Raw genomic sequence first — 16,579 nt, forward strand, 5'->3', positions numbered from 1 at the left:
AGAACAGAGTAGTTATTTACTAGGAAAAGAGTCGAAACTCCTTAGGCCAGACAAACTCTCTGACCAAAGCCTGGTTTCAAGGACTGATCATTCCTCATAAGATTTGAGTGTAGTGTTTGACCTTTGTGTATGGTGCATATCCTTTGCTCATCCTCCCCCTTCATAGGGAGTCAAATTAGTGAAAGTGAAGGCAATCTATTCATGAGGATTAGAGACATTTTCCAGGCCAGCAGATTTCAGGAGGAAATATGGCTATGAGTTAGAAGCCACTTAAAGATTGCCCCAAATAGCCACTAGCTTGTGAGTTGCTCTTGTGGTAGATGTTGTCCTTGCTTAATGAAGAGACCAATTAGCAGTCATGTCTCCTGCGCTTGCGAAGGTGATGAATGGCCCACACTTCATGTCTGCCCAGATCGACGTCTTCTTCTGGGTTTCCCCATTTCTGATCATCAGACTTTATTGAAGGTGCTTATTTTTTTGTGTGCAAAGCCTAAATTAAGCCCATCCAAACAAGAGTTGGTCTTCCCTAGTAGCTCAGATGCTAAAGCATCCGCCTGCAATGCAGGAGACCCAGGTTCGATCCCTGGGTCAGGAAGGTCCCCCTAAGAAGGAAATGGCAACCCACCCCAGCATTCTTGCCTGGAGAATTCCATGGACAGTGGAGCCTGGCAGGCTACAGTCCATGGGGTCACAAAGAGTTGGACACAACTGAGCAACTAACACACACAGACAAGAGTTGCTAAAAGATTAAATTTTCACATGAGACATATTGTTACTTTCTCTTACAATGTGGTGGAATTTAACTTGCCATGAGCAAAGGGCTTTCTTATTTCTATTTTCTTAGCATTGTTTAGTTAGAAAACAATAATGGTATGTTATTGCTGAGAGCCTGCAAGCAAGAATCCTAACTGAACAGACCTGAGAAACAAGGTCTCAGAAGCTAAAACCAGCCGCTGTTACATCAGGGTTCTCAGCAGTCTCACGGGGACTTCTGCGTGTTTCGACTGTGTTACAGGTGGGCTGGTTTAAGTGTGCCAGCTAGAGGTTTATCTCAGGGCCCTGCATCTGAGGGCAGCCACACTGTAGCCATATACAACTCCTTGTATTTGTATTCACAAGGTGGTTGTTACTTCATTTAAAATTCTCCCTCTCTTTCCGCAACTTCTTATTGTTTTGCAGCTAGCCACAGAAAGCTGGACTCAGCCTGGAAATTGAGTTCTGCACCCAACTCTGTTATGACCTTAGGCATGATATCCTACCTCTTTGGGGGTACTATCTGGCAACCTGTAACTCAAAGAATTGGGCCACATCTCTTTTGTATGGCATATTTCAATTCTTAAAGCCATTTTACATGTATTTCTTAGAGTACCCTTCCTGCAATCTTAGAAGAGAAATACTTTCATTTCCATTTCATGAAACAGGACACTGAGGCTCAGAGATCAAGTGACCTGGTCAGGTTCAGAAAAACTGTCACTTTTAATTCTAAGCCTAGGGCTTTGCCCTCTGCATCGCAACTCAGCTGCATGCCACCCAGCTAGTTAAGGCCAAGTCTAGAACACAGGTCCTGGTCCCCAGTCAGTGTCCCTATATCTCACCACCACCCTTCCTCTCAGAATCTCATCTATCCTCTGATTGCATGCTTTCCCCTAGGGCATCTGCACAGTGATTATATGATGAGTGCATAAGAGAGTAATTAAAACAAGAAGACATCCCTTGATTTAGCTCCCAGCCACTGAAGGAGGATTTCTTATGGGCTAAACTTGACTAAATATCAGCCTGGAAACATGTATGCTGACAAGGTTTCCACTTCTGTCCTTGCTAAAATCCAGGTCCCTGAGTTATTTTTGCCACTGCTTGTACTTAGTTTTGTGTTGTATGAGCCTTTTTTCTGAACATTATCATGAATCTTAATTGTCAGTGGCTTCTGTGTCTGTATAGTTATACCTGTTGTCCCTACGCATCTTGATGAATACCTTATTGGAACAGACCAGATTCCCTATCATTCCCTTTCTTTCTAAACCATGGCCTCTCCTTGATATTTTAAATGCCCCTTCTATTCCTGAACCCCTGAAACATTAGGGAAAAAATGTCCTTAGCACTTGGAACCCAAAGCATTCACCTTAATGTAATACACTCCAAAGAGTGCCAAGTCCCATTAAAAGCTGGGAGACAGATGAGATGAGACTGAAGCATTAAGATTTTCAGAGACTTTATCCAAATCGAGGTGTCTGTTTGGCTAGATGGTACTGAAGGCCATGTTTAAACAATAAGCATCTGTCCTTCCACACCTTCTCTTCTTCTACCTCTTCCTTCTCCATGTGGCTCATTTCCATAGCATCTTAATGTCCAATTTCATACGATCTAGTCTTCTCCATAATTGATATGGCATAATTACAAATGCCATTCTTTACCCTGTGGAGGACCAAATTTAGGAGCAAAGTGAAAAGATGACCCTGAGGTCAGAACTGATATATGTGAAAGTAGCTCAGTCATGTTCGACTGTTTGCAACCCCATGGACTATACAGTCCTTGGCATTCTCCAGGCCAGAATACTGGAGTGGGTAGCCTTTCTTTTCTCCAGGGTATCTTCCAAACCCAAGGATCGAACCCAGATCTCCCGCATTGTGGCAAATTCTTTGGCAGCTGAGCCACAAGGGAAGCCCAAGAAAACTGGAGTGGGTAGCCTATCCCTTCTGCAGGGGGTCTTCCCGACCCAGGAATCGAACTGGGGTCTCCTGCATTGCAGGCGGATTATTTACCAACTGAGCTATGAGAAGCCCAAATGGAAGTCATTACCATTATGGAGAGAGGGATTAGAGACCCTACTTAGCAATAGCAGCAGCTGCACACGTCGTTTCCTCTTTTCTGCTTGGAAAGTCATTCGTTCTCCATCCCCCTGCCCCAGTATATAGATGTGTTGTCTCGTTAGCCCCCTTACTGGATACCTCGAGCTGGAAACTTACAGACTCTTCACCTTTTCCCTCTATTTTACTCCTGTCCTGCTGCTTCTTTGGTTTCAAAAGGCAGTGACTCTTTTGACCTATTTTCTAAATGCATACCATCTGGTAAATCTTCACCTATAAAAATGCTTGCCTGGAGCCAAATAATGGATAAATAGTGGGAAGGTGAACTGCACAGACTCTCAGAGTTGGGAAAAGCTTCATCTGGGCTGCTGTCTCACCAGGCATCACCGTCTCGTGCACGTTGATGTGTGGCACATTCCAGAGAGCAAACCTGTCCAAGGATGACAATGCATATTCAGATGATGCTATATGCTCTCAGAGCCAAGTTCTCCTGAGGCAGTGGAAGAAGTCTCTAGTGTGAATGATATTCTTCCTGTTCCAACCTCTTGGTGAAAACAGTCTTTGCATACTTTGATGTCAAGTTAGGCCTGAGGCTTCAGATATCTTGACCGCTGCTGTCCAGGTTCCCATCAGATACTGGAGATACAGTGAGGAGAGTTAAGTTTATACCTATTACCTCTTAGTCTAATGCCATTCTTAATCAAGGTGAGTCCCCAGGGTCAAGTACTTTCCCCATGATGAACGGATGCTGAGAATTCATTCTTAGCTCACGTCTCAGGTATCAGAGGCCTGCCATGTAGGTAGCTGAATTCCCTTGAGCCTGGGTGACTCCACCTCCTCTTGTGGCTCTGCCTTGCCCTCTGTCAGCTCCTCTTATAGGCACTGTGGGCATTTCGGGAGGCAGGCTCTGTTGTTAGTCACAGGCAGGAAATGGGTGCCCAAGCCAAAAATAATACAGAAGCCTCTTCCAATCAGTCATACAGATGAGGGAATATTAACCACACAGACAAAATGTCATGAAAACCATACAAAAGAAACGTGTGTGGAAAGTTTTCTAAAACTGAAATAGAAGGAAGAAGAGGACTCATGGGAGGAGAAAGTTAAAACCAGGAAAGAAGGAAGAGTAAAAAATGGAAAACTGGTGAAGTGTGGTCTGTCTGACCTCAATCCAAGGTGAATTCTAAGTCATCCTGTGGGAGGAAGTGAAAGATTAATTAGCTAATGGTTGCTGTGTGGTTTAGTAAGATTATGAGTACCTGCCTCAGTCTTGTCTCCTCTGCTAACCAGCTGGAAGATCTTTTTTACTCACAGGTTTCCCAAGTAATACTAGGACAATAAGGGTTCTGACCAGACCTGATAGTCTAGGAGTCTCGAATTTGTACAATGGAATTGGAGCACACACACACACACCAGATTGTGCAGTTAAAGAGAAAATGCCCACATTATGGAAAAGGCAATGGCACCCCACTCCAGTACTCTTGCCTGGAAAATTCCATGGATGGAGGAGCCTGGTGGGCTGCAGTCCATGGGGTCGCTAAGAGTTGGGCACAACTGAGCAACTTCCCTTTCACTTTTCACTTTCATACATTGGAGGAAATGGCAACCCACTCCAGTGTTCTTGCCTGGAGAATCCCAGGGATGGGGGAGCCTGATGGTCTGCCGTCTATGGGGTCGCAAAGAGTCGGACATGACTGAAGTGACTTAGCAGTAGCAGCAGCCCGCATTATAGCCAAGTTGACCAATTAATTAGCTGTTCAGTGAAGTTTCAAAACATATTCTTCTGGCCCGTGTCTTAACCTACGTGACATCCCGTTCATCTTTGGCTCAAGTGGCTTCACTTAACCATTTGATCTCACTTTTCCAAAAGATGAGACCTCATAATTATACCAACAAATTAATTTGTTCATTGTGTAGGCTGAAACCACAGTCCTCATCTTAGAACCAGGTAAGTTAGAGCACTAATATGACCAATTGTATGAGAGCAGATTGAGCAAACTTGCACCTATAGTCACACTTAGAAGTAAAAGAATACTAATATAGTATAAACACTTCATTTAGCTTCTGAGAATACTGAGGTTTAGGAAGGACAAGCGACTCATCCAATGATACGTATCTAATTGGTAGAAGGGCTCAGACTGGGAAGTTTAGCATCAGGCAGAAAGAAAGGGAAGCAAGAGAGAGAGACAATAAAAGAAAAAAGAGAGCGAGAGAAAGGTGAGTGTGGGAGAGATGTTAAGCTATATGTTTTATTTTGCTGTGAGCTGTTGTAAAAGGTAAGCATCTCTTTGACAATAATTTGTTTCCAGGATATCTCTGGGGACCCATGTTTGGGACTGGAAACGATCTTTGTCGACTGTGATGGAAGTAATTTTTTTTTCCTTTTCTGTCTTCACAATTGCACATGCTTATTTTATTGAGCCTCCCACAGTTCCTCCTAAGGTTTCCTTTTGGAAACCAGGAATTAATCAAATTAAATGTTGTGACCTATAACTTTCTGACAATGAAAAAAAGAAAATAGCATCTCTTTGCTACGTTGAACCAGAAATCCAGCAATCTGCCTTTGGAGCATGGAGTCTCCAGGCCATTTATCTTCCCACAGTTGGCAAACTTTCCCCCATCCTTTTGGAAGATTTTATGTATACCTCTGTGGCTTTGGAGAGTTGTGAAGATTCAGGTGTAGGTACGGAAAGTAAAAGTGTTAGTCGCTCAGTCATGTCTGACTCTTTGCCACCCCATGGACTGTAGCCTGCCAGGCTCATCTGTCCATGGGATTCTCCAGGCAAGAATACTGGCGTGGGTTGCCATTTCCTTCTCTAGGGGGTCTTCCTGACCCAGGGATCGAACGCAGGTCTCCTGCATTGCAGGCAGATTTTTTACCATCTGAGCCATCTACAGAGAAGTCACAATTTTGACAGACTTGGCTTTGATACAACATGGAGCTTTTCTTGGCCAGAAAAATCAGTAAAGCATGCCTTCCAAAGGCTAGCCTGTCACTGGGCCATGATAAGGATAGTGCCTTTGGAAGGATCCTCCAGAAAACCATGTCTTCACTCTGTAAACAAACAAGCAATAAGGCTGAACACTTCATTGTGGCTTAGACTTGTGCCAGTATAGCACTTCACATAAAGTAGTTGAATTGAAGAGGAACTAATAAAGACAGGGGACATTTTTAAAATTATTAATTTAGTGTCTAGTATATGCATGGGTTTGTACAGTCCTGGGAGAGGAGTTCAAGGATGCTTTACTATTAATGAATCATAGTAAAAAAGCATTAAGTAACTCAGTACTTTTGCCCTCAAAGAGGGTACAATCAGGAGGCTCTCCTGAATAACCTAGGGGAGGAAAATAGATGCAACTTAGACTATAAGGACCATCAGGAAATCATAGAGAAGATGCTAGGCTGTCCAATGAGGGTAAGCCACTGCCGTATTTTCAGTGCTGGTGAAACCAGGAAATTCTTCTGTTTGGCATTTTTTCAAGGATGGAGGAGTCTTTTGGAGCATGGAGATGGTGGGATGGTGATGGGAGGAAGTGGAGTCAAGCATAGAGTGGGAAGGAAGCTCTGTCAGTAAAGGTATTTAGGAGGAAATACCCAAAAAACACTTGGGAAATGGTGTTTAGTCTAAGTTCTTTTGAGGTTAGGATCTGCAGTTGGGGAATCATGGTAGATAAGGAGTATGTTGTGCTGGAGTTTAAAGGTTTTACCCCACACTCTGAGGCTTGTGCTTACTTAAGTAGACAGTGAGCAGCCATTTCATTATTCAGGCAAAAATTGTGAGATGATCAAATTATTGTCTTTTTCCCCTGACTGCTCCCTCTCTCTTGTCTGGGTTGGGCAAACTTACCCCATCTTGCATTTTTCATATGACATTGTAATAATTCATTTCTTATTTGAGTTGTACCCACTACCTACCCTCCTTCCCCCAGCCCACCCCCTAGATTATAAGCCTCTTAAAAGCAGCATATCTACTCAGGTGCTCAAAGAAAAAAAATAAATAATAATGAGTCATTCCTGACTCATCTGTTTCCCTCTTTAGCTAAAATCAAAGAGGGTTCCAGTATGTTGGCCTCAGGCAACTGGAAGGATGATGGCATGTGAACAGAACCGTAGACGGTGAAGCGGGAGTGCGAGGGGATGAGTGGCCGAGGCAGCGGTTGGCAGCGCTGCACAGAGGAGAGCTAGAGATTCACCAAAGGGGAAGACTGGAAAATTAAGGAAAAAGAGTGGAAGGGGAGACCCCTGTGGTTCACCTTAAACAGAGAGGCAGAGGAAGAGGGGATCGGGCAGACACAGAGAAGGAATGACAAAATTGTTGGAGAAGAAACAAGGGCACAGAGAAGACGGAATTTCAGAAGAAGGGGCGGGGGCCACGAGGGCCCGAGCTACGGGCTTCACGGAAGATGGGGACATGTGAGGATTTGTATGAACATATCATTGGCTCTGGGGACAGCAGAAAAGTTAGCAATTATGTATGTAGTGCCCCGTATGGTTAAGCGGGGGTGGGGTGGGCTGTGTGCCAAGTGCAGGTGGTAGAGAGGTAATGAATAAGTAGATGATGAGAAAATAGGGGGCGAAGGTGCAGAAAGTGAAACGTGGTTGTGGTTGGAGCTTCGTAGAAGCTCCGACTTCTTAGAAGGCTTTGTTCTATAGTGAGCCCTTGATGGTAAGTGACACATTCATTCTTAGCAGGCCTTCAGTCTAAGGTTCCCCCCATTCGGGGAGCATGAAAACCATGCCATACTCTTTATCCTATGTCATTCTGCCTCCCTGTGAAGGCCACATATAGAAAAGGTTTTAGTATTTTAAAAGAGGTCAGAGATTCCAGGCAGGCGCCACCTTGCTTGTCCCACAAACACACAGGCACTTAATTTTTGGTCACGGTAATGGCTGTTTGAAAGTTTCTCTTTATGGTGCCATGGATATGTGCGGTGCCACCATGAGTGTGTGGAGGAACAGTTCAAGTTTTGGTAAATGAATCTTACTGAATGTTTACTGTGTACAAAGTTTTATAGACTAAAGCTTAATTGTTGATCTTTCAGAGGTCTTTACTACTCTGTGGAATAAATATATATATGCTGGTTCATAAAGTGCTTACCTTCTTGCAAACGATTATGAGCTCTTTAGTTACTAAACATATAACATAGTGCCAAGATACAACACATAGAGAGACCAGAACAAAAGAAAAGCAAGAAAGGGCTCCTGACCTTAAGTTCCCTCTACTATACTGAAAAGGTATGAGGTTAACCTACATGAAACAACCTGAGGATTAATGCAGACCAGATTTAATCTGTGCCAACTCAGTGGCCAACCACAGGAGCCATAGTGATATAGGATCAGAAAGGATGACAGTGTTTAGTGAAAAACAAAATCCTGGACTTGAACCCTAGAGAGTGGATACATAGTGACTCACTGAGGCACCAGATGGATGTCAACTAAAAAATTAGTCACAACCTGAGAGGAGAGTTATTTTATTTGGTGGTAATGTTAAGGACTCCGAGCCCAGGAGGCAGGAGAGGCAGTCGAACTATATACAAGTTGGCAACAAAGGGAGCAGGCATTGTGAACATAAAAGATTATTGTTAAGTAGTAAGGGAAAGGGCTTCCCGGGTGGTGCTAGTGGTGAAGAACACACCTGCCAATGCAGGAGGCGTAAGAGATGAGGCTTTGAACCCTGGATCGGGAAGATCCCCTGGAGGAGGGCATGGCAACCCGCTCCAGTATTCTTGCCTGAAGAATCCCCGTGGACAGAGGAGCCTGGTGGGCTACAGTCCACAGGGTCACACAGAGTTAGGCACCACTGAAGCAACTCACCACATAGCACGCACAGGAGTGTGTTAATTGCTCAGTTGTGTCCGACTCTTTGCGACCCTATGGGCTGTAGCCCGCCAGGCTCCTCTGCCCATGGGGATTCCCCAGGCAAGAATACCGGAGTGGGTTACCATGCACGTCTCCAGGGGCTCTTCCCAATCCAGGGATTGAACCCTGGTCTCCGGCATCGCGGGCATACTCTTTACCGTTTGAGCTACCAGCTCACACAATAAGGAAAACCAAATGTCAGGCTAAGGAATTTAGCATTATTCTGTGTTTGGGCAGGTGCAAGCCTCTGGGCTCACTGAATTCATTCCTTTCATATGCACCTCAGCTATCTGGGGCCAAATTCTGTTTTGTTTTGTTTTTTATTTCTCACACCTGCTCCACCACCCCACCCCACCCCCAGCTCTTTGGCAGTCACCATGGGGGTGGTGGCATGCTGGATCTCAGGCATTGTGCTCCCTTTCCAAAGCCCTCATTCACTTTTGGAAGCTTGAAATCACTGATGACTGTTACATCCTAGTTTATTGATATGGCTGGAGCTATTCCATTTCACATGGGCGAAGACCTGGAGCTGGGCATATGTGGCGGGTACAGGAAGGTACTTAGCTAGGTTGAAGTTAGCAGTTGAGTGGGGATGGACTTTTAAGAGGGCTTCCCTGGTGGCTCAGATGGTAAAGAATCTGCCTGCAATGCGGCAGACTCGGGTTTGATCCCTGGGTTGGGATGGTCCCTAGAAAAAGGGAATGGCAATCCACTCCAATATTCTTGTCTGGGAAATCCCATGGGCAGAGGAGCCTGGCAGGCTACAGTCCATAGGTTCAGTTGGACTTTTAAGAAGGCAGATTTGCACACAGAGAATATGAAACTGTATCCTGGAGGGATGAAGTACACATGAAGTACATGCTGGCCCAGCATGAAGGGTGGTGAGCTTGGTGCTTGGTGAAATGATGAAGTCCCAGGAAACATGCCTCCCTCAGAGACCTTGTAAAGCTCCCAGGAGACAAGAAATGGATATATACACATGTGGAAAGCAACTAGAGAGAATAATGACAGACTACCCATTAATGACTGGAAATGAACACCAGGTCTACAGGAAAATAACTTTTAGAAGAGTAAGTTGCGTGTTGTAAAAGCAAGTTGATGTGAGTGTTTGCTTTATTACGTAAGGATTCAGAACAAATTAGATAGAAGAAAGTAAGAGGGGGAGATCCACAAAGTAGAACAAGCAGGTCCAAGAGCTGCCTCTGCTGGGGTTTTCCCATTCTTCTCTGGAGGGCCTGGAAGCTTGAGAAGGTGGGCAGGAATGCGTCGGGAGGTGGGGCTTCTGTATTGATGGAGGATCTGAGGACACAAAGAGACAAAAAAGCTTTCCCTCTGAAGAGGGCGTTCTGCTTTTCAAAGCACATTTCCTAACTTTTATTTGATCTTCCTGCTCCACTGAGATTTGTAGATAAGTATTGCTCTCCCACTTGCCAGGCAAGGAAATCAAAACCCAGAGGGTTGCAGTCTTTGTCCAAAGTCACTAAACCAGTTTTGCACAGAGAAAGTGCTAGGTTCCAGCTTTCCTGACTTTTCCCATCCCCTCCGTTTTTCCCACACTATTTCCAGAGTCTTTGCAACGTCAGTAGCATGACTCAGCTTTTGAGTTATCGAAAGAACCCTCAAGAGGCCTTGTCTGTGGGTTAAATATTGGAGTTCAGAGTAAGGAACTGGCTAATAAGCAATTTGATCTTTGCTACAATTTAAAAAACTTTCACTGGAGTATAGTTGCTTTATAATGTGTCAGTTTCTGCTGTACAGCAATGTGAATCAGCCACATATCCCATCTTTTTTGTATTTCTTTGCCATTTAGGTCACCACAGAGCATTCAGTAGAGTTTTCTGTGCTATACTGTAGGTTCTCATTGGTGGGGTGGTTTAGTTGCTAAGTTGTGTCCAACTCTTGCAACCCCATGGACTGTAGCCCGTCAGGCTCCTCTGTCCATGAGATTCTCGAGGCAAGAATACTGGAGTGGGTTGCCATTTCCTTCTCCAGGGGATCTTCCCGACCCAGGAATCGAACCCAGGTCTCCTGCACTGCAGGCAGATGCTTTTTATACGTAGGATCAGCAGTGTGTATGTGTCAGTCCCAATCTCCCGGCTCACCCCCTTCCCACCTTGGTATCCACAGATTCTATTCTTTACATCTGTGTCTCTATTTCTGCTTTGGAAGTAAGTTCATCTATACCACTTTTGTAGATTCCACATATATGTGTGAATATTCGATGTTTGGTTTTCTCTTTCTGACTTATTTCACTCAGTTTGATGGTCTCTAGATCCATCCACATCTCTACAAATGACCCAGTTTCATTCCTTTTTATGGCTGAGTAATATTCCGTTGTGTTTATGTACCCTACCTTCTTTATCCATCTCTGTTGACGGACATTTAGGGTGTTTCCATGTCCTGGCTATTGTGAATAATGCTGGAATGAACATTGGGGTGCATGTGTCTTTTGGAATTATTGTTTTCTGTGGGTTTATACCCAGTAGTGGGATTACTCAGTCACATGGTAGTTCAATTTTTAGTTTTTTAAGAATTTCCATGCTCTTCTTACAATTTTTTTTTTAATTTGAAAGGATCTCTTTGGAGCCAGTTAGCCAGACCCAGGGTATGATACCAATTCTACGTATAGAGCTTTCGTCTCATCTGGTGAACAGAGACTCAGTGGAGGCTGGACTTTCTGAAAAATCACAAAGGAGATGCAAAGGGAAAGCAAAAATGGTCTTACTCACTAAATCACAAAACACTAAACCTAATACTTAATAAAGAAAAGTTTGAGGAATTTTACATACCTCAGTTCATTCAGTTCAGTCGCTCAGTTGTGTCTGACTCTTTGCAACCCCATGAATTGCAGCACGCCAGGCCTCCCTGTCGATCACCAACTCCCAGAGTTTACCCAAACTCATGTCCATTGTGTCAGTGATGCCATCCAACCATCTCATCCTCTGTCCTCCCCTTCTCCTCCTGCCCCCAATCTTTCCCAGCATCAGGGGCTTTTCAAATGAGTTAGCTCTCCATATCAGGTGGCCAAGGTATTGGAGTTTCAGCTTCAACATGAGTCCCTCCAATGAACACCCAGGACTGATCTCCTTTAGGATGGACTAATTAGATCTCCTTGCAGTCCAAGGGACTCTCAAGAGTCTTCAACACCACAGTTCAAAAGCATCAATTCTTCGGTGCTCAGCTTTCTTTATAGTCCAACTCACATCCATACATGACCACTGGAATAACATACCTACGTACCTAGTAGTAAACAAAACTTGTATCTTGAGAGTGACATAGGCTAAAAATAAAAACAGACCAGAGTAAGTCATTAAGGAAACCATGGGTTTGAGGTTATATCTAAAACATATGGTAAAGTGTTAGGAGACTTCATCCCCTTTTAACCATCTACCAGAAATTGAGATTCCATAGTGAAAAGCTATGGTTCTGAACCAGTTTGTCATGTCTTATATTCCATGAAAGATCAGTAGGCCAAGGAACTTTCTCTTACAGGACATAATTCTTTGTGCTATTATAGTTTTTCTTTATTTTTTCTAATCATACAATTTAAAGGCATCAAGTGTCTAAAATGTGTAAGACATAGTCCTGGGTCGTATTACAACTACAAATATGTAAGGGGCATCTTGTCATCTTTCCATAGGAGTGACATAGTCCTAAAAGGAAATGGTACCCCACTCCAATACCCTTGCCTGGGAAATCCCATGGACAGAGGAGCCTAGTAGGCTACAGTCCGTGGGGTTGTGAAGAGTCAGACACGACTGAGTGACTTCACTTTCACTTTTCACTTTCATGCATGGGAGAAGGAAATGGCAATGCACTCCAGTATTCTTGCCTGGAGAATCCCAGGGATGGCGAAGCCTGGTGGGCTGCCTTCTATGGGGTCGCACAGAGTCGAACACGACTGAAGCGACTTAGCAGCAGCAGTGGCAGCAGCAGTCCTGAAAGTCTTTCAGAATTTCTCCTAATTCAGCAACCAACCCCTTTAGTACTAGATATTATTTTTCTCGTTGAAGACCCAAGAACAACAGTAAAAAACAGATTCTCTACCCATTGCGTAGATCAAAGGATTATTTGGAAAAACACATATTGTTTCTTTTACCATCTTAAAAAAAAAAAGTTAGTGAATACAATTTGGAAAATGTAGAAAAAAAAATTCGTATAAGAAAAAATAAAGTCAACTACAGTCCCACTAAATAGCCATTATGATAAGGTAAATACACAAGTCCCTAGTTGATGGTGATGGTAGCTGCTCACCTTGCAACCTACCTCCCTTTCTTCCCCAGGAAAGCCAGCCCATGCTCCCCCACTCCACCATCCCCTTTCTCCTCTCTTCCCCATCACCACTTCGACTGCCTGGTCCTTTCAGTTTTCTCTCAAGTGCCTTCCCAGCATTGACCGCTCTACTGCCATAAGCTTTCATTCTGCATTCTGTGTCATTGCCCAAACAGGGGAGTAAGTTCTTTAAAATAAATGCAGCGGCAGTTGGGCATAAAAGCCATCCCACTTTCCAGACTGTCCTATATACGATCTCCGCAAGAGTTCAAGTTCCAGGACAGCAATTGGGAAGGGGGCCGGTTAACCACAACTGAAGACGGTTGCCAAAAGTTTTTCCCAAGAGTTTCCAGGTGTTGAGAGTATTCTCTCAAATCAGAATCTGACAAGAGGGGGATGCAATAAATTTTCCAAAGCTTGAGATCCACAATTCTACATGGAAGTGAAAAATGCAACCAGCCAGTGTCTATTACAAATACCACCCTCACTTCACACACACACACACACACACACACACACACACACACACTATAGCTACACTCATTGGTCAGCGTTGCTGTCACTCATACCAAGATCACTTAAAGAGAGGGAGCTAGCTATTGATTATAGGTTTGTGACACAAAGGACTACCTGTACTTGCTTATTTTTCTTCCTCGTATACCTATGGATATATCTAAGTCTACATCAACACATGTTCTTAGATGCGTATTTGCATAGGGCATTAGGCAAAGGAGAAGAGAAAATCTTCCAGATTTCTTGCATTTTCATGGAGAGTACGAATAAAATTTTATTTTATTAAATAAAATAGCTAAAATAACTTTTTGTATTTACTTTTCATCCATTATTTGTCTAGTACCAATTGATATCAATTATAATAAAAGAAATTCTGTTCCTGTGGTCTGTCTTAGAGGGACATAGCTTATTTCTGGATGTTTTCTCCTGATACTGGTGAGGACACTGAGTAATGAATGGCTGCCTCAGGTGATTTCCCCAGCATAGCGTGTCAGCTCCACCTGCTTATGGAAGCCCCTGAAGCCCCAGAAAAACTTCATTCATGTAGCCCGAGCTTCCACCAAGCCAGGGTTGCACCTTCTTTATCCACAGCAATGCTTCTCTACTCCATTTTTCATTTGGGGGATCCTTTTGGAAATAATCAGCCCAGAGCAAAGCTCTTTTGTTTCCATGCCCTACCCCATACCCCTTATAGCTCTAACTAAATAAATATATTAATTACTGAAATGGAAAAAGAAGAATAAAATAAGTTTTCATGGAGCATCCACTAAGGCAACCATAACAAAACGAGTAATTGATGCCAGATGTAGAAATAACCATTTCTCTTGCATAAAGCCCCAAATTCTTTATCTGGCTTAACAGACCCTCCATTATCTCACCTTGTTTCCTGATCATTTTCATCTTAGTGACTTGCTGTGAGTTTTGCTAAATCTCTACCTTATCCTACAGAAAATAACATAATTAGCCTGGATCTGAATCTCCAGTCACCCCATTGCCTCCTTCACATAGAACATCTCTTCTTTTCAATCTGGCTTCCAAATCTTACTTAATTCCATAACCATTCTGGCATCTCCTGCTTCTCTGATGTAAGTAATATCTTCACTTTCATTTCAGTGCTTATTTATTTATGGCCTTGTATTGTTTATTTTAGGTAAGAATGTCTTGACTCAGATAAAATCTGAGTTGTACAGACACAACTCACTAGCTTGAGAATAAATCCAGCAACGTCTAAGGTAGCATACTAGAGCATTAAAATGCTAGGGCGCTGAAGTCTCTTGGATGCAGATTTGGATACTAAATCCCCACTTACTAGTAGCATGACCTTGGGCAACTGAGCCTCATTGATCCTCGTTTTCCTCATCTGAAAAACGAGGCTATTAAAACCTACCTGGCAGAGTTTTATGAGAGCCAGAGGAAAGTAGAGTATACACGAGAGCATCCAGGGCACAGCTTACCACATGGTCATTAATAATGTTCATTTCCTTTCACTTCCACTTTGGATAATATATTCAAGTGCAGAAAATACAACACAGCAGATTTCTGCAGAAGTCTTCTTTGAACAGCAGGCTTTCTCTCCCAATTATGCTCATACTGGGGTGAAGTTAAATCTCCCTGTGAACACACATATGCACATGGAAGGGCAGACATCTGCTGGACTACAGTTGTATTTGATGACAAAGATAAGGTGTCAGGATTAGACAGTGATGGTGGATAAGTGACAAAATACACATTTCACCCAAAGTTAACTGCAGATTCACCGTTTTGGCATCATCTGCAGGGCTTGGAAGTTCTCTTGAAAAGGGAAGCAGTTTCAACCCTATGACATTTGGTCTGCTGCAGCCAGAGTCTGTGAGCACTAGTTAATGGCACCTGTCTCAGAGACCAGTTTATCTACTAACCCCAGTCATTAAAATGCAGTGATAAGAGGAATAGTGAAATTTGTATTCATTTTCTATTGTCGCTATAAAGATTTATTACAGATTTAGAAGCCTGAGACAGTGAACGTTTATTGTCACATGGTTTCTGTGGGTCAGAGGTCCCGGAAGCTCAGCTGCTTAAGGTCTCATGAGGCTGAAATCAAGGTGCAGGCAGGGCAGGAGATTTGGACAAGGATGGGACTCCAGTCTCATTCAGGTTGAGTCTCCATTTAGTTCCTTGTGCTTTTTGCATCAAGGTATTGGTTTATTTGCTAAGTCATGTCCAACTCTTGCAACCTTATGGACTGTGGCCCGCCAGCCTCCGCTCTCCATGGAATTCTCCAGGCAAGAATACTGGAGCAGGTTACCATTTCCTTCTCCTGGGGTCTTCCTGACCCAGGGGTCGAACCTGTATCTCCTGCATTGTCAGGTGGATTCTTTACCACTGAGCCACCAAGGTACCTGGTGGCTATTAGCTAGGGGCTAGTCTTTGCTCCTAGAGGCTACCTGTATTAGTTCTTTTTTCTATGTGGCCTCTCCAGCAGAAGGTCCAGTCTCTCTGCTTTTCCTTTTCCTGCATCTCTCTGATGCCTGGACGCCCCTCACCCCCGTGCTTCAGCTCCTGGTAGTCTCTGCTGTTCTGTGAACACAGGTACCTTGTGCTTCCAAACCTCCCAACTTTTACACATGCTCTGCTTTCCTTTCAAAACATTATTCAGCGGGGATGATACTAACATTTGCCTCATGACTAATTACCTGTGTTCTTTGTAGATTTCCCCTTGTGATCTGGTAGATGATCATGGATAGTTTTAAAATAATTACCTCATGGATAATTTTTAAAATGCAGTTAAAAAGTCAATTATCAAGTCACAGATTGCTAAGCTGGATGGTAAAGAACTCAGAAAAGGGACAGTTCATTTGTAGACTGGAGTTGCACGTGGGACACTTTATGGAGGAGATGGTACCATACCTGGACCTTGAAGAATCGTGATTGTAAAGTCGCTCAGTCGTGTCTGACTCTTTGCGACCCCATGGACTGTAGCCCACCAGGCTCCTCCATCCATGGAATTTTCTAGGCAAGAGTACTGGAGTGGGTTGCCATTTCCCTCTACAGGGGATCTTCCAAACCCAGGGATCAAACCCAGGTCTCCCGCATTGCAATCAGATGGTTTACCATCTGAGCCACCAGGGAATCCACCTTGAAGAATAGGTTGGAT

The 16,579-nt window shown here is 43.7% G+C and overlaps 1 protein-coding gene across 4 annotated transcripts in view; it reads left to right on the forward strand.

Moving 5' to 3' along the window:
• SETBP1 (SET binding protein 1) overlaps nt 1–16,579 on the forward strand; it is a 405,902-nt gene that overhangs the window by 291,688 nt on the left and 97,635 nt on the right. The window lies entirely within an intron of this gene.

Source organism: Capra hircus, chromosome 24, assembly GCF_001704415.2.
Source record: "Capra hircus breed San Clemente chromosome 24, ASM170441v1, whole genome shotgun sequence".
In the NCBI taxonomy this organism is placed as follows: Eukaryota; Metazoa; Chordata; class Mammalia; order Artiodactyla; family Bovidae; genus Capra; species Capra hircus.